This window comes from Quercus lobata, chromosome 3, assembly GCF_001633185.2.
Source record: "Quercus lobata isolate SW786 chromosome 3, ValleyOak3.0 Primary Assembly, whole genome shotgun sequence".
In the NCBI taxonomy this organism is placed as follows: domain Eukaryota; kingdom Viridiplantae; phylum Streptophyta; class Magnoliopsida; order Fagales; family Fagaceae; genus Quercus; species Quercus lobata.
The window spans coordinates 42,530,373-42,555,928 of NC_044906.1; the positions used below are offsets into that span (position 1 = coordinate 42,530,373).

At 36.3% G+C, this 25,556-nt stretch overlaps 1 long non-coding RNA gene and 1 pseudogene across 2 annotated transcripts; both read left to right on the top strand.

Moving 5' to 3' along the window:
* The first annotated feature begins 2,341 nt into the window (after positions 1 to 2,341).
* LOC115980919 lies at positions 2,342 to 13,310 on the top strand (annotated as a pseudogene).
* A 5,357-nt stretch (positions 13,311 to 18,667) lies between these two features.
* LOC115982541 lies at positions 18,668 to 20,077 on the top strand. Of its 2 annotated transcripts, XR_004089648.1 has the most exons (5): positions 18,668 to 19,059; positions 19,166 to 19,407; positions 19,577 to 19,617; positions 19,848 to 19,919; positions 20,015 to 20,077. It is a non-coding gene; the product is annotated as an uncharacterized LOC115982541 (long non-coding RNA). The 2 variants fall into 2 exon arrangements; XR_004089649.1 differs by lacking the exon at positions 19,577 to 19,617.
* Positions 20,078 to 25,556: the final 5,479 nt, after the last annotated feature.

Sequence of the window (25,556 nt, forward strand, 5' to 3'; positions counted from 1 at the left end):
TGTAGACAAGGATGAATGAATTAATTTAATTACGTGAATTTTTAATTTGAATAATGGCTAATCATAGGTAAGATTAGACGTATGATAAAATGAGTATATTATTTAAAAAAAAAAAAAACCATTTTAAAGATTTAAGCATTTGATAATGTAATTCTTTTTAGATCTCAAGCTCAAAAACTTAACCTAAGCTCAAGTTTAAGCTTGATATTAAGCTTGAGCTTGGCTTTCCCACGAGTCAAGCCAAGTCAAGCTCAAGTTTTTTGGCTTTTGCACGAGCTCAAACTCAAACATTATTTTTAGGCTTGTCACTAGTTTGAAATTTTGATTTTTCCTAACGAACCAAGCTTGAACATGCACCACTCGATAAAGCTCGGCTCGATTATAGCCCTACCTATCTCAATACCTCTCAATCTATCGAGCCTGCAACGTTTTAATCCTAGTGGCTATTGGTTTGTAGGTTTTTGTAAATCTAAAAAGAATAGGAGAGCCCATTTAAAAGACCCATTAAGGTCCTACTTAAATAAGTTGGTAGAGATAGAAAACGCTAACCCTAATACTTCATAAGGTTTCTTATTGAAACTCTAGCCTCCATCTTTTGAACCTGTGAGATTAAAAAATAGAAGAAAGAGATCTTGTTACGACTCTTGTATGCCTTTGGGTTCTATACCAAGTAAAATCTTTGGCACCAACAATTGAAGATCTTATTGGTGTTTTTGTATGAAGCTGTTGCAAATCAACTATAACAATCAAAAGGACTACTGTTGAGTTAGTTACATAGTGGGATTTGTGCAAAGAAGTTGGACATAGATTGGAGATTTGTGCAAAGGAGAAGGCTTCTACAAGATCAAGTCCAATTGGGGATTGGAGCAAAGGTTCTACAGTAGGTAGGTACTATGGTCGAACCTTTGCTCCAATCCCCAATTGGACTTGATCTTATAGAAGTCGTCTCTTGTACACAAATCTCCAATCAATGTTTAACTTTTTAGCACAAATCCCACTACGTGACTAGCTCCACAGCAACTTTTTTGATTGTTGTAGTTGATTTGCAACAACTTCACACAGAAACTCCAATAATATTTTTAATAATTTTTGGTGCCAAAGAATTTACTTGGTACAAAACCCAAAGGCACACAAGAGTCGTAACAAGATCTTTTTCTTCTATTTTTTGAAATCACAAGTTCAAAAGATGGAGGCTAGGGTTTCCATATCCACCACTATATTTAAATAGGAGCTTAATGGGCCTTTAAATGAGCTATTTTATTCCTAAATACAAGTAAAGTATGTTTTGTCTTAAGATATGACAATTACATAAAAATATAACCCTAATAGAAATACATTAGATTCCCGAATTAAATTCAAACATATTATATTATTTTATAATGTTATTTTTTCCAAAGACAATTAAATTCAATGCATCTATGTTTTTTAATTTAATTAAGGAACTTAAAATATTTAAAACTAAGGAAGTTTTATGTATTTTTTTTTAAAAGAAATGCTATGTCTACAACATTTTTATAACATTTTTCACAACAAATCCTAAGTGACAGGATTTTACTAGTTGTTGTTGATGAACAAATTAAAAAAAAAAAACAAAAAAACAAAAAAAACAAATTTTAGTAGTGGGTTCAAATTAGAATTGGTAACAATTTATCATCTATAATTTGTTATGAAAATGTTGAGAACATAAAATTTCTCATTTTATTTAATTGAGTTTAAATTTCTTTTCTATATTTAAACTTTCTATTAGAATCTTTGACATGTTATATTTTCTTTAAACGGTAAAATAGATAGCAACTTACAAAAACGAAATCCAATATATATCTATATTTATAAACTACCATAATTATATCCAATTTCATATATTCCGCGAGAAGTGCCATGTACATAACATTTTCATAACACTTTCATAACAAATATTCATAGGTAGTAAGTTGTTATTTATTTTTTTTATTTTTTTTTTGAAACAGTAAATTGTTATTGATTATAATTTAAATCAAACACTGAAATTACTTTTTTGCTCACTAACAATAAGCCGTAACAACCTGCTACTTATGATTTGTTGTGAAAGTGTTATAAAAATATTTTGGATATAACATTTTTCTATTTAGACACAAAACAAAACAAATAGAAAAATATTTTTGTTGGTCAGCAGTAATTTTAACATTTTCTTATTTCTTTTGGCTGTGAGTAGCCCTCGTAGGGAAACTTGATAGTAAAACTCTCATTCCCACAAGAAGGGTTCCTAGGACGAGGATGGGCGAGCATTGATATCTTGAATCCCTATAAAAGCTTCCATGTGCTTGTATATTTCAAATGAAAATGATTTCTTTCTCAGAAAAAGCCATGCCTAAAATTCTTAGTTTTCTTCTTTGTCTCTCTTTCAATATAACTTCCTTTGTCATTTGTATAGATGAGAAAGAAAAAGTCTTAAAAATTAGTACTGATGCAGCCACCCCAACTGGCAGTGACTTCACTTATATATGTGATCCTGTCAGATATGCCAAACTCAAACTGGACATGAAAAGTTTCGCCTTTTGTGACTCGAAGCTTCCCTACAATGTTAGGGCCAAAGATTTGGTGGATCAAATGACACTAGCTGAAAAGATAGCACAGCTAGGAAATAATGCTGATGGAGTGGCTAGATTAGGGCTGCCAAAGAACGAGTGGTGGTCTGAGGCGCTGCATGGTCTGTCCAATGTTGGTCCAGGAACCGTCTTTGATAATCTAGTTCCTCATGCAACCAGCTTTCCCACTGCCATACTCACAGCAGCTTCATTCAACGAGAAACTCTGGAGAGAAATTGGTCAGATGAATGTCTCTTATCTTAAATATAGTGTACATAATGCTATTTAAAAATAAAATAAAACGAAAACACCATGATATATAACACTCATTCCATATGAATATGTTTACTTTATGTGAAGAGTGTGTTATATATCATGCTTACACATAATACCACCATCGGAAAGAGAATGTGGATAACAAGGCTAACAATCTCCTTGTGAAGATCAATTCTAGCTTCTTCTTTGTTTTTTATAATCTAGTTTAGAAATCTTAATACCTAAACCCCACCTCGAGGCTTGAACTAATGAGCATATGAATACCGCACACAAGCCCCTCATGGCAAGAGGAGGTACCACTTTGCCCAACATGGGCAATGGTAACAATTAAATAGGATAATGACACTAGTTACCGTGAGTGAAATAAGTTTGAAAAATATTTTAGCATGAGGGGTATAACACTTTTTTATTGGTGCATAAGTTTGATTGTGTACACATATTGAAACAAATTTGCCACCAATTTGTAGGTTGTTTCAACAGAAGCACGAGCAATGTACAATCTTGGGCGATCTGGATTAACATTTTGGAGCCCAACCATCAACGTTGCAAGAGATCCTAGATGGGGAAGAATCACTGAGACACTTGGTGAAGATCCTTTCGTTGTTGGCACATATGCCTCTAATTACGTGAGAGGTTTACAGGATGTTGCAGGGACAGAGCACTATAAAGATTTGAATACTAGACCACTCAAAGTTGCCGCATGTTGCAAGCACTTTGCTGCATATGATGTTGACAATTGGCATGGAGTTGATCGCTACCATTTTGATGCTAGGGTGGGGTAACTTAAATTCATCACACAGAAGTTACTGAAAGTTCAATAACGTGTAAAAACACCTTTGAACGTTTAGACCCCCAAATAACAACTTAATCAATTCAAGCAATATGTCAAACAACTAGTGTGCGGAAACTTAACATATGCTATCATACGAAATTGATTAAATACTATCTAAGCCATAACAAAATAAAATCCACAGCAGATAAATATAAAGGCAAAGATAGAGAGGAAGGAAGATGCAAACACAAAGACAACACGCGATGTGTTATCGAAGAGGAAACCGAAGCCCTCGGCGAAAAACCTATCCGCCGCCCTCCAAACGGTAATCAATCCACTAGAAAATATAGTTGGGATACAAGGACAGCAATAGACCCTCCAAGCCTAATCTACCCAGTGCACCTAAGCCCTCCAAGCTTCTTGCTCCAACGAGGTTACGCCGAACCTTTTTCTTTTCTAGCTTCCCGGATTCCGCTACTAGACCGTAGCATCAACCAATGAAGATTGGTTCCTTCCTAACTGCTTCTCAGAAATCCAAACAGCAGTCTCACAATGATGATGATGGTGAGAACCTGGTTTGGTATAAAGCCTCTCAAGGATTTGACAATGGAGAGGAAGAGAGTTGAGGAATTTGAAGAGATTCTAAGGTAGAGATTGTGGGTGAAACAATCTGGTTTTTCTTTAGGGTTTCTCTCTCAAAATTCTCTCTGGAAGCTCTCTTTCAATTGTGGGTAATAGGGGTATTTATACTTGGAGTGGAGAGGAATGTGAAACGTCAGAATTCTACAAAACAGGGGTGGCTCGCGGCTTGACCTCGCGGCTTGACTAAGTCGCGAGATCCAGTCGCGAGATAACCGTATGGCCAGTTGTCCTGTTTTATCCTGTAGTGCTCCAGTTAGCAGACTGTTCACCTTCCAGGATTCTTGGCACGTGAGGTTGCTTCTGGCGGCTTGAAGCCGCGAGTCACCCGCGAGACCCAGCCGCGACACTCTGTTTTCTTGCACACTCTTGAGCAAACTTCACTCTATCTCACTCACTACCCTTACATCAAACCTACCTAAATACAGGGTTACTAAATGCTGAATTACAAGCAAATTTGGCACGGAATAAAGCCAATAAGATGGTTGAATAAATTCAACCTTACAATCTCCCCCTTTGGCTATTCCGTGACAAAACCCTAAAACAGACTCTAGACTTAACATGTGAGTTGGGAACAGTTGAACAAAACTCACTCACACCTAACTCTAGAAGCTGTGACGCACTTGAATCATATGAACATAATACTCCTGAAACACAACAATACACCATGATCATTGTAAGCAGAAAATTATAAAATGCATATGAAACAGGCAATAAGTGATCAAGCAAAGATGGAGTTATGAAACAAACCATGGCTTGATCAACCAAGTGAACACCACAAGGTAGTGATCACAGTGCTCATTCACACTTGGAATGAACACAAGAACATACAAGTTAACAAGCACAAGGCAAGACACTTGTATGCACAACACTCAACCAATGCATATCACACAGGGCATATGCATCTAGGAACAATCCTACAAGGGCACAAGAGTGATAGTACATAAACCAAAATGCATAACATTTATATTAAAGTACTGATTTCAACATAGTATAAAGGCTGCACTAGGCAAGGTACAAACCATAAAGCCTACAAACTATGCAAAAGACAAAAACCCTAAAAGCTTACATAAGCACAAGGGTACAAAAACACAAAACATCCTGAATAACATCATCAAAATATATTAAACTTTAAACCAAGAGTATAAGTTAAGAGTTAGAAACAATACACCAAAAGCATAGTGTAACAGACCCATAAAAACATTAAATAGTACCCAACAAGCATAAACCTAAAAAAAACACAAGTTTAGAGGATAAGACTAAAAACAAAAGTATGACAAAAGTATGTGTGTATGTGTGTACTCCCCCTATCACTATGCACACTTCCCTTTGGACTTTTCTCCCCCTTACTGAAAGCTCTCCCCCTTTTTGTCACGAATAGCTAAAGGCTCTCGTCCAACTTTCGTTGAATATCATCTAGCTGATTCTCCATAGTCTCGAGACGCATTTGAACATGGTTGTTTGTGGAGTAGAGAAGTGCCACAAGCTCATCAACGCGTCTCTGAATATGCTCAAGTACACTGCCAGCTCTATCAGTATGAGGAGCAGTCGGTGCTTGCGGAATAGGAGCTGGTGAAGCTTCAGGAACAGCACGTGATGTAGATGTGGTATGTGCTGGTGTCTCTGAGTCAGGGGCAGACGGAGTGACCGGAGAGATGTGAGCACTCCTTGGTGATTTAGAGGAGTGACTTCTGCTAGCTTGAAGAGTGAGCAAGGAAATGGGACGTTGACGAGTCAACATTTTTCCATCTGCAGGAGGAGTAATGCCTTCACGAAGAATGAGCTTCATGATGAGACTGCAAAATGGAATAACTCCTCGTGCTGCAGATCGACATGCGGTCTTCCTCAAGATGTAGTAGATGTGAGCACATATGTCAATGGGAGCTCCTGTAATAAGGTCACAAAGAAATAGAGCTCTCCCAAGATTGATGAATGTAGTGTTGGACAATGGGTAGAGATTGGTGAACATGATCAACTTCAGTGTGGTCAGCTCGGGTGCAAACTTTGCGGTGCTGATGGAGGTTCCTACACTGGATACTTCATGATCGTATCCTAGGATTTGCAAAATTTCTCCAACTTCCGGATTTCGTTCATCGTAAGGAGTAATATTAACATTCCGAGGTCTGGTGATGCTGAGAAGGTCTGCGATGGAGTTTGGGGTAACACTGAACTCTGTTCCTCTGACCCAGAAAACGAGTTCAGGTCCAAGATCAGTTGCATTGGAGAAGCATTCTTTGACCAGCTCATCCATTGGGTCATCAAAGTTCCCGAACAAGTTTGCCCAATCTCAGTTCTCAAAGATTCGAGGGACGAAAGTGGTCCCTAAGGTATTAAACTCTACCACTCGTTCCACTATAGTGTTCGACTTGTCAAACACGTTTGAGTAGACGTGTGAGTTAAGAGGAAGTCTGAATCTATCCTCATTGGGATCTTGAGAGGCCTGAGATGATAATCGAGTCCTTTTGGCAACTGGTGTTGCTGGTTCGTCAGCAATAATGTCTTTACCCCTGGAAGATCGACGAGACATCTGCAAGAGAACAGGCCCACAACAAAGAACCAAACAATAATACCACACAAGAGAAATGTCAACAAGATTCAGTGTAAACAAAATTTCAATATTTAAACACAAATTGAAGACACTGTAGTCCCAACCAAACTACCAACAATACACAGGAGCACGAAATGATAGGTGCAGCAATATGGTGATAGAGCACAAAGACAGAGATGGACAAAACGACTAACAACTGTCAATGAGACAGGTTTATCAAGACCATGATATGCAAACAGATACAGCAATCGAACATTTAGAGCAGATAACATAAAACACTCTACCATAGATATGAGCAAGGAAAACTATTTCAACATGAAGAATCTAATCATTCATACTAGAGCACATGGATGAGAGACATACAATATGTTATCATAACAACTCAGTAACCAATACCGAACACCAACATCAATACTCAAGCAAATGAAATGAGTAAGTCAAAAGGACACCAAACCCATTTAAGAAAAGATTGTCAGACACAATAATAGGCAAATATCAGAACAATGAAACTCACATGGTGACCGCTCAACATGAAAACAGATGAGAATAATATCGAACAACACACGCCATACCCATTACACAAGATAGAAGTATTTCGAACACAAAATCAAACCAAACAGTAGCAAAAATATTCAGGAAAAAGGAAAATGAGATAGAGAAAGCAAAAACCCATACCTTTTCTTGATGATTTGGATAAGAAATGAAGCACCAATGAGGTTTGAAAATGGATTCACAGAGTATTTGGAAAGGAGAAAGTTTAGAGAGAAGATGAACAGTCATAAAAGTTCGAGGGAAAACTGAAAAAGGTTTAAAAACTGCTCCTGTTTCTGCAAAACACGCGTTTTTCGCGACTGGAATAAGTCGCCACACAGTCGCCAGCTCAAGCCACCAAAACACACAAGACCAAAAATTTGAAAAATTTTCTTAAGTGTTTTTCGCGACTGGAAGGTCTACCCGCGAGTAAGTCGCGAGCTGAGCCGCGAAAATCTCTGAGTGAACCTCGCGACTGGACCTTCCACTCGCGAACAAGTCGCCAAAAATAACCAGCGAAGGTGCGACTGAGGCTCGCGACTTGTCATACCCGCGACAGAGCCGCCAAAACAGGGCAAAACTGGATTTTTGAAATTTTCAGATTTTTCAAGCAAAATACTTTCCAAAAACACCTAAAACACTCAAAAATCTTTTTGTGCTTGAATTAACAAAGATTGAGCATGTGAAAACACATTTCATCAAGTACAATCACACAAATGAATATGGCATTTATTGAACATAAACTTGTGTGTTGTGTGTGGAAATCAACAATGAGATAGTCCTTCGTCTAATGTGAAGCTTCAATGATCAATTCAACCAAGGCATACACAATTAGCACTAAATCATGTGACCCATCTCAATTATAGAAATATGTATATATGACCTCCCACATAAACTTGATAACATGATTTGGAGCTTTACATTTGACTCCACTTTCAATCATAACAATTGATCTTTTTGATCTTTTTGAGACAATCACCGCTCATTGTGAGAGTGATATATGATATTTCACTTTAAGGAATAAGCCTTTGGCTTTTTGAATAAACATTCATTTCAATATAAGGTCGCTTACCCTTTTTCCTAGTCAAATACTAGAATGTGCGACAGGCTTTTGCAGCTCAATATCTCTTTTCATTTGGAGATTTACATTTGGTGAGCTCTTTTTAACAAAACAAAAATAAAGAGTGGGAAGATATATAGACACAAGTCTATGCAAGTCTCAAGATCAACAAAACCATTCACTAATCATTCATGACAAGTTTGAAGATCTATTTACAACAATCACAAAGATTTCAAGATTTTTTCCCACAGAGATATATGTGCATGAAAACAAGTAATGTTCGAAAATGCACAAAGCCATTAGCACAAAGGTACAAGGCAAAACAAGTTTTGAGACAAAAGCTCAACAAAGTCAATCAAGCTCTTTGATTTTCTAATTTTTATGTGGTTTTTGGATTTTTGACACAATAAACAAAAAGATTGATACGACAAAATTAAACAAATTCACATGTAGACAAGCAAACAATCAAAACAGCAAAAATAGCAAGCAAAACAAACAAACATAGTCACAAAGCATAGGAAGTATTAATGCATGGACATGTTGTAATGCTTATGCATGAGTACCCTTATTCACCCTCACGTCACTTGCGTTTGGGGTGATTTCCTTATAGGATTGGGTACGGGAGTTAGGGCTTTCAAACCTTCGTGAGAAGCTCTCCAAGCAGTTGGTAAATGCACCAATCATCTTCATCACGTTCATCATTCCGGGATCACCATTCTGATCTCTAGATTGATCTCCAGCCCAAATTCTCCTATCATTTCTAGGTCCTCCTGACCTTTGAGGAGTTGCACTATTCTTTGCTCTCAACTTTTGGCAATTCGGTCGAGTATGCCCTTGAAGTCCGCAATAGTGGCACACATAGGTTCCTCTAGGACCTCTTTGTGGTCGAGGACGTGACTTGGCACGAGATTCAGATCTGTCTGCAAACTGATTGCGAGGATTTAACATCCGTTGGTTCACCAAATTCTTCTTCTCCTCCACCTCGAGCTTCTCACCAGTAAGGTTAGCTACAACTGGAACTTCAGCCTTTACAAACTTCACTCCTTTACTAACATTTCCAGACGAACTACCTCCTCTGGTATATCCCAATCCGGATTTGTTTGAGAAGCTCTTTTGAGATGATATAACATCATCTAGCTTCTTGGTGGTAACCCTCTCTACTTTAGCATTAGCTTGCACAACCTCACTCTCAAGAAACCTTACTTTTGTGTAAGCTTCGGACAACTCTCCATTCAGAGTTTCTATCTCACACTTGGCCTCCCTATATCGGATTAGGAGACTTTTGTAGTCCTCCTCAGCCTTCTTCATTTTTCTCACAGCAGCCTTGGCCACCCTTGTGTATTCCCCGGACTTCTCCAAAAGTAAGTTATAATTCTCCTGAAGATTCGCGTTGCTTCCATCTACTTCAGCATCCGATTCTTCAACAATTCCTAGTGATTCATCATCACTATGTTCTCCAAGGTCTTGCACAAGCAGATTCAGTTCATCTGACGACTCAACATGAGCAATCGTCATAAAAGCTGAATAGTTCCCCTCTCCATCACAGCTCTCTTCAGACTCTGAGTCAGACGAATCCGAGTCACTCAAGGTCGTGGCATACACTTTACCTTTCGATTTCAAATAATTCGGACATTCCTTTTTGAAGTGTCCATGCCCGTTACATTCGAAACAAGTGACACCTTGTGTAGGTTGGGATTCTTTTCCATCTTTCCTTTTGAATTCCCTTTTCTCCCTTCCAGAACTTTGGAATTTTCTTTTATCATCAAATTTGCCATTATTTTTTAATTTCAAAAACTTTTTGAAATTTTTGACAAGGTATGCAACATCTTTGTCAACCACATCTTCTCCCGATGAGTCTTGATCTTCCACCTTCTCATTAATGGTCTTTAGAGCAAGAGATTTACTCTTCCGTTGATTGGGCAGCGACATCTCATAAGTCTGCAGAGAACCCACCAGCTCTTGCACTTTGATGTCATCGAGGTTCTTGCTCTCTTCTATTGCTGTCACTTTAGCTCGAAAACTTTCCGGCAATGATCGAAGGATCTTTCTTACAATCTTCGAGTCCTCCGTTTTCTCCCCCAAGTTGAACTTGCTGACAACCACTTCATTTAACTTCCCATAGAAAGAGTCAAAAGACTCATCCTCACTCATTTTGAGCTCCTCAAACCGAGTGGTCAGCATTTGTAACTTGGTGTCTTTTACTTTCTTCGTGCCTTCATAGGTAGTTTCCAAAATCTCCCATGCTTCTTTGGCCACGGTAATATGAGAGATCCTGTGAAATTCATCTGGAGACACACCACAGAAAATAGCATTGAGTGCTTTACTGTTAGCATTAGATGCAGCAAGTGCTGCCTTATCCCATGTGGATTTTGCTGCCTCTGGTTTGGTCCAACCAATCTCAACAGCATCCCAAACGGATTCATCAATAGAACACAGAAAAGCTCTCATTCGAACCTTCCAAAAATCATAATTACTACCATCAAAATATGGAGGTGCATTTAGGGATTGAGACCTATCCATCTCAAAAGGGAGTCAAGGATCACACAATGGTAATGAAACCAATATCAGTGTACCCGCTCTGATACCAATTGAAAGTTCAATAACGTGTAAAAACACATTTGAACGTTTAGACCCCCAAATAACAACTTAATCAATTCAAGCAATATGTCAAACAACTAGTGTGCGGAAACTTAACATATGCTATCATACGAAATTGATTAAATACTATCTAAGCTATAACAAAATAAAATCCACAGCAGATAAATATAAAGGCAAAGATAGAAAGGAAGGAAGATGCAAACACAAAGACAACACGCGATGTGTTATCGAAGAGGAAACCGAAGCCCTCGGCAAAAAACCTCTCCGCCGCCCTCCAAGCGGTAATCAATCCACTAGAAAATATAGTTGGGATACAAGGACAGCAATAGACCCTCCAAGCCTAATCTACCCAGTGCACCTAAGCCCTCCAAGCTTCTTGCTCCAACGAGGTTACGCCGAACCTTTTTCTTTTCTAGCTTCCCGGATTCCGCTACTAGACCGTAGCATCAACCAATGAAGATTGGTTCCTTCCTAACTGCTTCCCAGAAATCCAAACAGCAGTCTCACAATGATGATGATGGTGAGAACCTGGTTTGGTATAAAGCCTCTCAAGGATTTGACAATGGAGAGGAAGAGAGTTGAGGAATTTGAAGAGATTCTAAGGTAGAGATTGTGGGTGAAACAATCTGGTTTTTCTTTAGGGTTTCTCTCTCAAAATTCTCTCTGGAAGCTCTCTTTCAATCGTGGGTAATAGGGGTATTTATACTTGGAGTGGAGAGGAATGTGAAACGTCAGAATTCTACAAAACAGGGGTGGCTCGCGGCTTGACCTCGCGGCTTGACTAAGTCGCGAGATCCAGTCGCGAGATAACCGTATGGCCAGTTGTCCTGTTTTGTCCTGTAGTGCTCCAGCTAGCAGACTATTCACCTTCCAGCATGCTTGGCACGTGAGGTTGCTTCTGACGGCTTGAAGCCGCGAGTCACCCGCGAGACCCAGCCGCGACACTCTGTTTTCTTGCACACTCTTGAGCAAACTTCACTCTATCTCACTCACTACCCTTACATCAAACCCACCTAAATACAGGGTTACTAAATGCTGAATTACAAGCAAATTTGGCACGGAATAAAGCCAATAAGATGGTTGAATAAATTCAACCTTACAGTTACCACATCAAAGTTGTGACACAAAAGTTGTGTCTAGATTTACTCATTCTCTAAAGTACTACAAATTAAAAATGATATGGGATTTAACATATAAATATATTAATGTCCTTGCAGGTGACAGAGCAAGATTTGGAAGAGTCATTCTTGCGGCCATTTGAAATGTGTGTTAAAGATGGTGATGCTAGCAGTGTTATGTGTTCTTATAACCGTGTTAATGGAATACCATCTTGTGCTGATCCAAAGCTTTTGAGAGAGACCCTTAGACAAGAATGGAATCTTCATGGGTACAATAATATTTAAAACCCCATTATTAGACCTTGATTATTTTTTGTAAAAGACTGATCGCAAATATTCTGTTCTTTAATCCAGCTATATAGTTGCTGATTGTGATTCCGTTGAAGTAATGGTAACGGGTCACAAATTTCTTAACGACTCAAATGAGGACGCTGTTGCATAAACACTAAAAGCAGGTTACTAGTTAGTCATATAAATTTTGATTTTGATTATGAATTATACCAACATGTAAATTATGTTCGATATAGGATTGGATTTGGACTGCGGAGCCTATTACCCCAAGTACCTCGGGAATGCAGTGAACCAAGGGAAGGTTAGAGAGTCAAATATAGACGAGGCACTACAAAACCTTTATATTGTGCTTTTGAGAGCAGGGTACTTTGATGGACTGCCTGCATACAAAGCTCTTGGTAAAAACGACATATGCACCAACAGAAGCATTGAGTTAGCCACTCAAGTAGCAAGAGAAGGAATTACTCTTCTGAAAAATGATGGACCAACTTTGCCTTTAAACACTGCCACGTTCAAAACTCTAGCAGTTGTTGGACCACATGCCAATTCTACCGTTGCTATGATTGGAAATTATGCATTTGACCCAAGAAATCCTGGTAGTCCATGCCGATACACCTCTCCTATTGATGGCTTTTCAACATATGGAAAAGTGAACTACGCAGCGGGATGTGGCGACGTTAAATGCAAGGATGCTAGCTTAATACCCCCAGCTGTGGAAGCTGCAAAGACAGCTGATGCCACTATTATTGTGACAGGGTTAGATTTATCAATTGAGGCAGAGGGCTTAGACAGGTTGGATCTCCTCCTTCCAGGAAAACAAACTGACCTTATCAACCAAGTTGCCGCTGCTGCAAAGGGCCCGGTTATTCTTGTACTCATGACTGCAGGAGGTGTTGATTGCATAGTTAATTGATGGGGTTATGCTCCTCCTTTGGATGCTTTCCTTTGGCATATATAACCTTTGGCTTTCTATTTGTTTTCTAATTTATTTTGTGATTTTTTTTAATGTTTAACTGAAATGTCTTTCGTTAATATTTCCTTTACCTTTCTGCTTTCTCTATTTCTTATTGTGTTGATTATAGGGTTTAATCAAGATCATTAAAATTCCTTGAGAGAGAGAGAGAAATCTAAGGAAATTTACCACTGTCAAACCAGTGTCACCCTGTTTTACAACTTATAGCTACCATCTTAACTTTCAAAATACTATTGTTAAAGTTTTAAATTTTATTTCCAAATTTGCTGCTAACATATGATTAAGGCTTTGGTTTTGAATTGGATGCAAAATATAATTAAGGCTTTGGTCATTAATTTCCTTTGAAGCACTATTTGTGTGATTTGTTTGGAGGCGAACAGGGAGTTGGTTATTAATTTGGGTATGAGTGTGGGTTTATTTATGTAAATCTGAATGTATATGTCAATTGCAAATATGACTGCATTTTTTCTTTGAGAAAATTATTGTTGATGAGAAATGGTGATTTTAAAGAGCTGGGAGTTTGGTCTTGCCAAATCAAAGAACCAAAAAGATACTGTTACATGGTACTATACTTAACCCCCACGTCTCTCTCTCTGAAATATCTCTCTATAATTTCATTCAATTTAAAGTTTTGTTCATCTTCTTATGCAAAAACTAATAACAGAAGCCCTTCATTCCAGGTTGATATGAAAGGTTTGGATGGAATACTAGGAGCTAGCTATGTTGGGATAGAAATCATTCTATAATTATGATGCTCCTAAAGCTAAGAAGCCAATAACAAGAACATCCAACTATTTGCAAAGGTGGTCCTGTTGATGTTGTAGATAGAGGAAAAGGAAGGTTATAAGAAGCCTATATATGAGATAAAGAAAGGGTTTTTTTTTTTTTTTTTTCCCATTGTTAGAGTTCTCACATCAATGACTGTATAATAGAAAAATGTGTAAAATTTACACAATTTTACACAAAAATGACCCACATTAATCTATATAGAACCATGTAAATTTATAACAAACCTTTAAATTCACACCAATACTATTTATTTTACATTTATTTATTTATTTATTTATTTATTTTACATATCCTGAGGATGAAGGAAGAAAGTAGATGATGATTGTTGTGTATGAAGAAAGATAAATAATTAAAAAAATTAAGAAAATTTGATATTTTAATAAAATGTATTGTAACTAGAAAACACATCAGACTTGAATTGGGTTGAATAGAAAGTATTGACTTTTTTTATAATAAAAAAAGAAAGAAAAAAGAAAAGTAACCAAAAAAAAAAAAAAAAAAGACCTCTATAATAGAAGTTGCTTTGTTAGGAATATCCTGCGCATTGCACGGGTTAAAGGCTAGTAATATATAATTACAAAAGCCTCTACCAAGGGAAAAATATACCATGCATCTAATGTATAATATACCTCCAACCAAGGCTCTATCATTTGTTAATTTTGAAGAATTCACAACTCGACTCATGGCAATTTTCTTGATCTATTTGATATAACATGGACAAATTATGCAATATGCATGGCTAACAATTATTTTTACTGTTAATCTATCCAACGTGTTAATAATAAATGAAAAAAAAATGCTCTTAATTGTGCACTATTAATTTTGTTCTAACACCTTTTGTTGCACTGGTCTCCTTTCTATGTTCCAAACAACATCATTTGATGCACAGCTTCTGCAACTTTTCATCTTCTCCTACACATCCTCCTCCTTTTCCATCTTCCTTCATTAATCTAGCTTATCGTTACTCTCTCTCTCTCTCTCTTAACTAGATGCCTTTTTGTATGGCATACCTCACTGCCTCTATACTGCCTTCAATCTTCTCTGTGTTAACACCACACAAATGAAATTCCACATCCAATCAAACCCAATATTCATTCCCTCATTCCAAAAGCAAAGTCCCATCATTTGAAACGTGGAGAGTGGAGTAAACAAAATTCTGTCCCATCATTTTAGAAATGAGTTGTTTACCACTATCAAAGCAAAGCACAACGAAACCTACCATCTGGGTAGAAAACCTAGCCTTACAAAGTCCTGGTATACCATATATCGATATATGGTATACAAAACACATGGGTCTTAGGCTGCGTTTTTTTAGGCTGCATTTATAAAAATGCGGCTACAGACAAGCTAAAGCCGCGTTTTTAAGAAACACGGCTTAAAGAGAGCACCTAAGGTCGCGTTTTAAACATGCGGCCATAGAATGCGTCTAAAGACGCGTTTTTTTGAGCTATAGCCACATTTTTGGTGTTGGAGCTATGGCTGCGTTTAAAACTAGCGGCTATAGGACCTGTGTATTTCGTTTTTTTTTTTTTTTTAATCTTAACTATGGCCACGTTTAAAAAACGCGGCTCTAGCCTGCCTAAAGCCGCGTTTTTAAAATGCGGCTTTAAACAAAGTCTGAAGCCGCGTGTTTAAAACGCGGCTTTAATTTGGGATGGGGCCGCGTTTCTTAAACGTGGCTTCAGATTTTGCCTATAACCGCTGGTTAAAAATGCAGCTTTAGGCTTTATATAAATAGTATAATAAAAAGACCCCAACCCTCTCCCTTCATACATCATCAGCCTCCATCTCTCAAGCTAGCCCTCACCCTCCATCCGATCTCAACCCTCACCCTCCATCTCTCCGATCTCAAGCCCTCACCATCCATCTGTCACTCTCAAGCCCTCACCCTCCATCTTAAACCCAGTTTTTCAGATCACGCATGATGTTAAGTCTTCTGACCTCAAAGAAGACGACGACATCATCAACGACAAGTCTCACTCTCACTCTTTCAATGGAGCTAGGGCCAGGTCTCTCTCTCTCTCTCTCTCTCTCTCTCTCTCTCTCTCTCTCTCTCTCTTTTGTGGACTGAGTAAGTTGATATTTTCTGTGTTTTTGACTGGTTCTTGAATCTTAGGGTTTGTATTTTCATTTCTCTATACGAAATTTTCTTGCAATTTTAGGGTTTTCATGTGAGGCACTCTTTGGCAGTTGGGAAAATTGAGCAAAAGAATCGAAAATGAGTAATTTTTTTTTTTTTTCTCTTTTAATCTAAATAATTTTCTCCTTAAAAAAGGGAAAAGCAATGAAATCAAAGGGAGGTTTTGGATTCAAGGAAACCCTGTTTGCTATATAGTGTATTTTGCCATATTGTATGTTTGTGTTTTGGAATAGAATGGTTTCCATCAGAGAGAGAGAGATGAATTGGGAGTTCTTTTGGTTTATTGTTTGTGATGAATATATTGTTTGGTAGTTGAGAAAATGTAAGAAAATGGAGATTCTGCTGGTGTCAAATAAGGTTAACTAACTCTTCTTATGTAGGTAAAGATGGTTTGAATTAGGACTAGATTTTTTATAGTATTGCAAGATTTCAAAGTATTCATTCCCTTCTTAGTTCTTACACTTCCAGCACTTTTTGTGCTATCAAAGAGGCCTGTAGGGTTGTTCTGTTGCGCGTTGATTAGTGTTTTCTTTTGAGGTGGATAGGATTTTGGAATATGGAAACTTGCTCCAATTTATTGCATTAGTGCTTTGTCAGTACCTTGTTTTGGGAGCAAAACTTGACCAAAGATATAGAAGTTATTCATTTATTGTTTTTGCTGTTAGTGTAATTTGGAAATTTAGAATTTGATGGATTATAAAAAAAATTATATAAAAATCATGATGCCAATCCATTTTGCAGTTCAAAATTTGAATCTTTCATCGTTTAAGTATTTTTTTTTTTTTTAATTTTAAATCAAATTCTCCTTGGTTCCATTCAGTCTGTAGAGGGTTTTTTTTTTTTATGCCAATTTTTCAAAATTTATGTTCTATTTTTTTCCCTTCTTGTTTTTCTGGTTTGTGATTTTAGTATATTACTGTTGACCTTAATTTAAAGAAAAATCACAGTTGCATATTAATTTTGTTTTTTCTTTTCTATTTTTTTTTTTAATTTCTAGGATGAATAAGCTTAAAAGGAAATAACTTTGCATACAAATTTTATTTTTGGGATGAACACGCTTAAATAAAAGTCTCCTTTGCATGTTAATTTTGCTACTTCTGCTCAATTGTCTCTTATTATTGCTTTTTTTTTTAACCCCATTTGATCTCTAGTGCTCTAGTGTAAATATTTTAGCTTATCTTATTTTTTTGCTTGTTTTTTGTTATCATGACTCTTGGTACCAAACGTGCTCCCTTGGTATCATGACTCTTTTAGCATTAGCATTGAAAAATGCAAATGCTATATCTAAGCCCTTTTTAGCATTTTATGGCTCAAAATGTACTGCATCAAAGGATGCTAAACACAACTATTGTAAAAAATTTTACAATAGTGCTACAGTACAATTCTATCTTTAGAATTGTACTATAGCACAATTGTAAAAAAAAAAAAATATATATATATATATATATATTTTAATCAACCGGCATTTCTCTCTCTTCACTCTCTCTTTCTCATCTGCTTTCTTCGCTCTCTTCATTCTCTCTGCTCTTTCTTCTTCCAAACCCAAACATCATCTGCTCTCTCTGCTCTCTTCATTCTCTCTGCTCTTTCCTCTTTCAAACCCAAACATCATCCATCTCTTTCTCATCTACTTTTTTTTTTTTTTTTTGGCTATGACCGGTGCTTAAAGGAAGTGGTGGGTTTCAAACCCAAACATCATCCATCTCTTTCTCATCTGCTTTTTTTTTTTTTTTTTTTTTTTTTTTGGCTGTGACTGATGCTTAAAGGAAGTGGTGGGTATGGCTGAGGTGAGTTGTGGGTCACGGAGATCGGAGATCGGAGTGGGCTAAAGTGGGTCACGGCGCGGGTCATGGCATGGGTCGCGGAGTCAGAGATCGAAGTAGGCTGAAGTGGGTTGTGGGTATGGCTAAAGTGGTCACGGCATGGGTCACGAAGATCGGAGATTGGAGATCAGGTTCTGTTATGACGCTGGTTTTTTTTTTTTTTTTTTAATTGGGATTTTTGTTCCGGTGGGATTTTAGAGAAACTCCTTTGTACATGTCGCCAGAATCAGTTAATCGAATCGCCGGCGGATATTTGGATTATGTGTGCTTGTTGCTCTGTTTAAGGTTTGATGGTTGTGTTTGTGTGTGTGTGTGTGTGTGGTGATGGATTTGGAAAAGCGTAGGAAAACAGAAGTTACAGTTAGAAAAAAATAGTAAAGAAAGATTAAAAATAATATTTTAATAAAAATAGAGTTTTAGGATGTAGGAGGTATTGTAAAATGGGATGGTATAAGTAATAAAGTGATTTTTTGAGATGGTATAATAGTATAGCATAGCATTCTTTGATGCTGTTGCTCTAATGTTTCACAAACCTTGGGTACCTCCACAAGCTTCAATGACCAAAAACCTTCAATTATAGTATTTATTATTTTATTTCACTTACACTAGGCTGTTTAGGCGGTTTACATTTCAACCGAGGCTTATTATCACTGCTATTATTATTATCTTATTTATATTTTAATTTTGCTACTCCTATCTCACTTAGTACTAAATTAATGTTTGTTTTAATAATGGGTTTTGTGACGTGTTAATGGGTCTAGTTTTCGATGTGTTTTGCAGGTGGAGAGAAGGATTGATTTGGTCTATGGAGGTGGGAGCGTGGGATTGATGGGTCTTGTTTCTCAGGCAGTTCATGATGGTGGGCGCCATGTTCTAGGGTTCATGATTGTAGTGTCAGTACACCGGGACTTAAAGTTAGAAAGATTGAGATAGAAAGGTATTAGAAAGTATGAGAAGTTGGAACTTTTGGACACTACTATTTTATTTAATTGAAAAAATAATAGTAATGTTTATTACATTCTTTGTTTTTGTATTTATGCTAGGTGGAAGGAAGAGTGCGGCCAAATGTTTCCTGTAGTTGGGAGTGGTAGATTTATCACAGCGCCAGTAATCACTGAAGATGGTCAACCCATTCAAGATCCATTAGTGCTTTTATAAATAAACCCAGACAAGGGACAGGCTTTACCTCCTGATGACAATGGTGGGGTAAATGTTAGAGGCAATGGTTTGGAAACAGTGAAGGATAAGAAAGCAATCCAGTGGATGCTGACTCTGCATCAAATAGGTTGGTGGTATTCTTTAATTAAATGCTCATGTCTTTTGTGTTAGGGCAAAATTTTTATTTACCTTTCTGCATAAGCTCGCATTTTATTGTTTTCCATGCCTGTATGTTTTGTTCATTCTTGTTTTTTATTTATTTCTTATTTCCTATATGTGTGGTTTCTACACTACAGGAAGTAGATTCCTTGTAGGCTGCTTTAACAGGAGTTATAGTGTAAGTTGTCTTGTTATGTGCTCTAAATCTCTAATTGTCATATCTTTCTTTTGTGGGAAAAAAATATTAATGGATGGAATCTGCAATGGTTTTCTTTATCAATCCAAAAAAAAAATATGGTTTCTCTCTCTACCTATAAATGATACTCCTATAATGGCATCATATGGTGCATTTAGATATGGTATATTTAGTGGAATATTCCTAACGGAACCTTTCTTTTATTTTTGCAGTTTCACATCCACTCCAGACAAAGAATCAGACAAGTACTATCTTGGACCTGCACCATTGGAGGAAATGGCCAGGTAAAGTAATTAGTAATTAGTAGTTCTTTGTTTCTCTCTCTAATTCTCTATCTCTGTGTCTTAGTGTTTGGTTAATGCATTGAATGCATCTACAGGTTGGCACTTGGCACACGCATGATCATTTGAATGTACATTCTATTCTTTAGAGGTCAGGATATACAATTTTTTTTTTTTTTTTTTTTTTTTTTTTGAGAAGGAGGTCAGGATATACATGATCTTGAACTGGTCAACTATTTTAACATTTTGAAATTGCATTAGTATTACTAGCTAGTTTCCAAAAGGACCACGTAATATAATCACAGAGCCTAATGGTCAATGGAAACTAGCTTATTTGGTGTCATTTACTTTAGGCCCAGTTCCCATCAAATCTCTCCTAAGGCCCAGGAACTTAATAGCATTTTATGCACATTGGGCTGTTCCTGGTCTGATAACTTTAGGCCTATATCTCAAATGGGGCCAAACTTGGGTTTGACCACCTCCATAGCTCATTGAAGATGGACTATTACCCAACTTTTAATGAATAAAACTAATCACTGGGCTTATTAATTCAAACAAATTCAAATGATTGTTCATCCATATTGTTAATAAATTTATTTCAACAATTTTGATCTACGAGTTAGTCTCAATGATATATACAAAAATGGAAGAAACCTATTTCCTGTGTTTTACTAAACTCATTTTTTGTCCCTAGGAAAAAAAGTTAAATTTACAAAAAATCCAACTTAATATTTTACCTTTCTTTCTTTTTCATTGGATTTATTTTTTATTTACAAAAATCCAACTACTGGTCCTCCACATGTAAAATGTTTTTTAAGACTCTAGGAAAAAAAAATTGGGTAGTGACATTGGAATATATACATTAATTTTGATGTGGTGACTTGGGAATATTTAGGGAAATAGAAATATTTTTATACTTCATTCAATCTAGCTTATCTTCTAGTTAATTAATTAAATATTCATCATGGACCATCCAATAACCATTAGTTTTACAATGCCATTGCCTTAGGCCCTCATGTCCTTCTTATGTAAAAGTGTAAACCCTAGGGGAATGAATTTATATTTTAATTTGTAGCGCCCAGATAAGCCTACCATTCATAAAAAATGGATTATTTGCCTTTAAATTAGTAGTAACCCTCAAGTGTTAATATTATTTAACTTAGTAGTCCTCTTTTAAACTATCCATTTCGTAAATCTTAAATTGTCATGGATTTGAGTAGATATGATGTTTGCACCATAAAAGAGTGAAAAATATTGGATATGAATACCGTTTATTACATGCTTGAAATGTTATGAAATAATTTTTCAACATCTATGGCTAGGGACACATATCTAGTGGACTACTTTTAGTTTAAAGTGTCTACAAATCTAGCATGATCGTCTTCTTTACAATGCTCTCGTAAATGCTACTTGTTTAATCATAAAATTTGAATGGAAAAATAATTACAAACATGATTTACAAATTGGGGTCCGTTTGCCAGTGGGTCTTGGTAATATGTTTCTCCATGCTCTCATGGCATTTTAAAGACATGAAATCATCAGAGATTAGGTCCAAGAAGCTCATTAGATCCCTCTTTTTCTATTAGTAGGTAGAGAGAATTGTCCAAATAACCATTTTATTACATTGGGGTCCATTTTCCTTTAATATCTTTTCCATTGTATCTAAATAAATGGCATATCAGGAAAAAAAACTATATATATATATATATATATATGCCTAACATCTGCCATGTAGGATGGATTAGATACTAATCAAGAAACTTGGCATGTCAAATTTTATGGTCCTCACCACAAATTTTATCTAAAGTGCACTATGAGTTAATTGCAAGAGATATTACTATGTATGTACTTAGACGTCTGATGCTCGCTGCATCTTTTTTGTGTCAAATGGACTTTAAACTTTTTCCCTCCATTTTGTTGCTATATTGAACTACATATTCCTTAAAGATTGATAATTTTCCCGTATTCGTTAGAGATATTGATTTGTGATAGGTTTGAGAAAATTCTTGCTTGATATTTAGTTGAAATTCTGGCTTGTTATTTTTGTTGCATGCAACAAGCTGGAATTTTTGGTATGTGTGACAGGTTTGTAAAACATAAGCAAGTTTGTAAAACTCATCTGCCCAGAAAAAGGAAATAAAAAGGAAAAAAAAAAAAAAAAAAACCCTATAGCTAAATGCGGCTATAGACAAATTCCTAACAGGAATTCAGGGGTCTTAGGCCGCACTTAAAACGCGGCCTAAGGTTGTGATCTTGGGCCGCGTTTTAAACGCTGCTACAGATTTAACCTTAAGCCATGTTTAAAACACGGCTAAAAGATGTCTCAGAGGCCGTCACCAAAGGAGCTATGGCCGTACTTTTTAAACGTGGCCTAAGGGTCTGGTCTTAAACGCGGCCTAAGACCAGACCCTTAGGCCGCGTTTTAAACAGGGCTATAGGACCTAGTCTTGGGCCGCGGTTAAAAAGTGCGGCCATAGGACCGTTAGTCCTATAGTCATAGGTTTTAGGCCACATTAGAAAGCGCGGCCTAAAAAAACGCAGCTATAGGCTATAGCCACGTTTTTTTTGACATATAGCCGTGTTTTAAAAATGCGGCCATAGAGATTATTTTGAACAGCTTCCCACACATCATAAATTCATAATAGTCAACATCCCATTGATTGGAGTCTTCAAAGACTACGGCTGAGCATGGTGCATGATCATCCACCATGCTCAGCCATAGTCTTTTTGTATTCCCTGCCATTCATTCGGTACTAGTGTCAGCTTCGTCCATCCATGCACTTCTACTTCCCAATCCCGAGATAAGTAACAATTCTCGTATGCCCCTTGTAAAAGGTATACTTGATGGGCTTCATATGGCATTGAAGAAGAGAAGTAACCTTTGGGTTATGTCCCTGTGTATGATGCCCACAATAACTACAAAGCACGGTAAAAATCTTGAAAGTTGTCAATTGATAACAGATCAATGCTGAGAGTTTCCCTTATCCCCTCAATTTTCATCTCCTGAATATGATATTCATCTTTATCATCCCTCTGCTAATGATAATTTAGTCTAATTTATGCCCAAGACATGAATGGAATGAAGAGATTAGCTTCAAAGTCCCAATATATATAATTCAGTAGTTGAGGTGGAGAGATTTGAACCCTAGATGATATTGTTTATGCTATAATGTAGTATTTTATATGCTTTGATCACATAAAAGGTGCATCCAACGTAGGTTTTTAAAATAAATAAATAAATAAGTGATGGAATTCAGTGTGCATGCTAAGTGCAATGTGACTTATTAAAAGCCAAAAAAAAAAAATACTTATGTGTGTCAAAAGGAACTTTGGGGTTTTTTATTTTTTATTTTTGAAATGCAAATAATGGTAAAATATGAGGGAGAGAGAGAGAGAGAGAGTGATAAGGCTAGGACCCAAAAAATATACATATTTGCAAATATACAAAATAATAGTTTTAGTATTCATATTTTTGTGCTAGCCTCATCTTCTCCTCACTATATTAGAGTGTAGAAAAGGAAAATTTATGACCCACACAAATTGCCATGTCATACCATCAAGTCCATGTAATACGCTTAAAGCGGTCAATTACATACAAGATGTTACATGCTAATTAGTGTGTCCCACTATCAATATTCATAGGTCAATGGAAATATTCGGAGTGTCATTGAATAGAAACTATTAAAAATAAAATAAAATAACAGCAAATCACATGTCAACACATGTTGATATTTTAATTTAAAGTCACATAAGTAATCTAAATTAATGTTGCCATGTGTTATTTTAAATTAAGACATTTTGGCTATTCAAATGACACTGTGTGTCCCTTGGAGATCAAGACTTAAATCCCTCCATTTAAATTATGACACATGTCACCATTGGAGTCGTTCATGTACCATTAAACATTCTCAAGACTCCTATAAATAGAAGCTCTCATGAGTCTCATAGGAGCACATTCGAAAGTCTTGAAACTTTGTAGAATATTCGAAGAACATTCATCCCTCAAAGCCTTGAAGTTCTTTTGGAAACAAGCTCCAAAGGTCTGAGCCTCTAAGAATTTCAACTTTTGAAACACTATCAAATTAAGCTCCAAAACCCTAAAGAACTTCTACATCTAGATCTTCAAATACAAAGAACATTTGAAGAAATTTTTTTGAAGTCATCCTTTAAAGTCTTAGAGTTCTAATTGAATCAAGCTCCAAGCCCTCAAAAAACTACAAAAGACTCCAAATTAGTGAAACTCTACGAATTCAAGCCTCAAAGAACTTTCATTCCAAATCTTCAAAGACTATGAGCATTCTAAGAACACACAAAGACTATGAAGAACGGAAATTCTCTAATTAGTAATTGCACATCTAGAGATTCATTGCAATCTCATTCTAAAGTTCATTCAATCAACTTTTCAACCAAAGTAGAATATTTTGTGTTCGAATCAAGATTGCACTGGCACAATACTTGAAACATATACTTTTTCATGAAGATCAAATCAAATGATTATTATGTTGCAATATAATCTAGTTACAGAGAATTGTAACCACTCATTCAGCAATACAAAAATACATTTGTGAAACTATTTTTAATTGTTTGATTTCCAAACTTAAAATTTTGTATTTACATAAAGTTCACAAATATATAACATCATTAAACAAACGTGTAACTTCAAATTGGGATAAATGGAAAATTTTGACATAAAAAAAAAAAAAAACCCTCTTAGCACTAATTGTTCTAGTTTTCTTGAACCAATACAAGGAACTTCCAAAAATTTAACAAATACCACTTTTAGATTTTAATTTTTATGTTTTTGTTATGTTTTCTATGTTTTTAACGATGAAAGTGGGAGGTGGGTTACAGAAGACTAACAAATGTGAACTCACGGGTCTAACCACAAGTGGGTTTACTAAAATTTGCCTTTTATATTATATTATTTTAAGATAAAAATACTTATTGGTCCCTCTTAGTTTTGTTCCCTTACATTTTATAAGCGCACCGCCTTGCAATTGTAGGTTGCATGGTCCGCTTTCTCTTTTCTTTAGGAGCTATCACGTAGTTTAGGTCCAAGAACCAAAATGGAGGTCTATGTATCAAAAATTAGGTCTGGAGTTAAGGTACCTAAACCCACCTGACCTATGGGCCGGCCTTTACTAATGTCTATGCCACATTTAAGTAAGAAAATTATCAACTATGCCCAACATTCTAATAATGCAATAATTACACTAAAGAAAACACACAGTGCAAATATCTCATCACATCATGACATAAAAGGAAACAAATTCAAATAAAAGTGATTAACTTAAATCAAGTCAAATCAATTCTTAACAGCCTAATTAATTAGCAATAAAATCAGACAAATCAATTCATGCTTTAAAAGCAAGACATCCTATTCCAAACATGCCAAATATATTATGGAGAAGTCAATTAGAGCAAATCATGATTAGCAATTAAGAAATATCTTCTAACCTATTGAAGTCAAACAAAATAACTAAACATAAAATATATCAAAGAATCAAATTAAACAATTAAAGCAACAATTAAAACACATATTCAACATTTTATGGGTCAAGATGCGTACGCATGGAAGAGGCTACGTATGCAGGTTTGCAAGCTTGTGTACATACCTTTTTAACTATGCATGTGCATCTT